Here is a 1,048-nt window from a genome sequence, read left to right as displayed (position 1 = left end):
TCCTGATCATTAGCATGTTTTCGTCTATTAAGGAGGATGCCTCGGATACCTGAAATAGAGATGATCATGGAAAAAGTAAAATATTTGATCAGATCCATTTCGGGTACGTGGAATCTAAGATAAATTCAAAGGAAAAATATGGAGTCAACAAGCAACGACTCCTACCTATAAAGCCGTTGCGTGTTAGCGCGCGCATCCGTTTTCTTGGACCCTTGTAGAACAAGAAAGAAAGTGGGTAAATGACCTTACTCTAGCAAGTCAGTCAGTGTAGAACACTACCTTAATTGCCTTTCACTAAGGCGGGGACAGGATTCGAACCTGTAGCCTTCAGGTCATGAGCCTGATGAGTTGACCAATTCCTCTACCCCGCTAAAGCACCGGATGGAGAGGGATTCGAACCCCCGGTCTTACTATGCAAGATATCAGTTTTCAAGACCGACTCTTTCAACCGCTCAGACATCCATCCAAGGAATTGACTCTTGCAGATAAATCTTTATAGTTGGGATCTTCCTGTCCCGGATCCTGCTGGCCGACGAAAGGGATTCTTGTTTTAGATCCTTAGGCAATCCCTTTTCTTAATACCCTTATTCTCCTTTCATCTGGAGCTGCCGTAACTTGGGCTCATCATGCTATACTCGCGGGGAAGGAAAGACGCGCAGTTTATGCTTTAGTAGCTACTGTTTTAATGGCTCTAGTATCCACTGTCTTTCAAGTAATGGAATATTACCAAGCACCCTTCACGATCTCGGACAGTGTATATGGTTCTACCTTTTCCTTAGAAACCGGCTTCCACGGTTTTCATGTGATTATAGGGCGCTGCTTCTTCCTACGTAGGATGAGGATAACCCGATTTCATGAATTGACGGGTTGTGAGCAATAAACTAACGGAAGAAGATATCTTCTCTTCTTCGGAGATTAATTTCTATGCTTGAATGATGTGAGATTCAAGAACCTGAAATCGGAGAGTCCGACGCAAGCTTTCCTATTTCTGTATTTCTTCCTGTCCCGAAGTACCAGAGATTCCTAGAGGCATACCATCAGAAAAGCT

The 1,048-nt window shown here is 43.7% G+C and overlaps 1 non-coding gene across 1 annotated transcript; it reads right to left on the bottom strand.

Annotated features, from left to right (window-relative positions):
- Positions 1–297: 297 nt before the first annotated feature.
- TRNAM-CAU lies at positions 298–371 on the bottom strand. Its single transcript has one exon. It is a non-coding gene; the product is annotated as a tRNA-Met (tRNA).
- Between the last annotated feature and the right edge of the window lie 677 nt (positions 372–1,048).

Source organism: Papaver somniferum, unplaced genomic scaffold (genome assembly GCF_003573695.1).
Source record: "Papaver somniferum cultivar HN1 unplaced genomic scaffold, ASM357369v1 unplaced-scaffold_161, whole genome shotgun sequence".
Classification (NCBI taxonomy): domain Eukaryota; kingdom Viridiplantae; phylum Streptophyta; class Magnoliopsida; order Ranunculales; family Papaveraceae; genus Papaver; species Papaver somniferum.
This window is presented reverse-complemented; position numbering and strand designations above follow the sequence as displayed.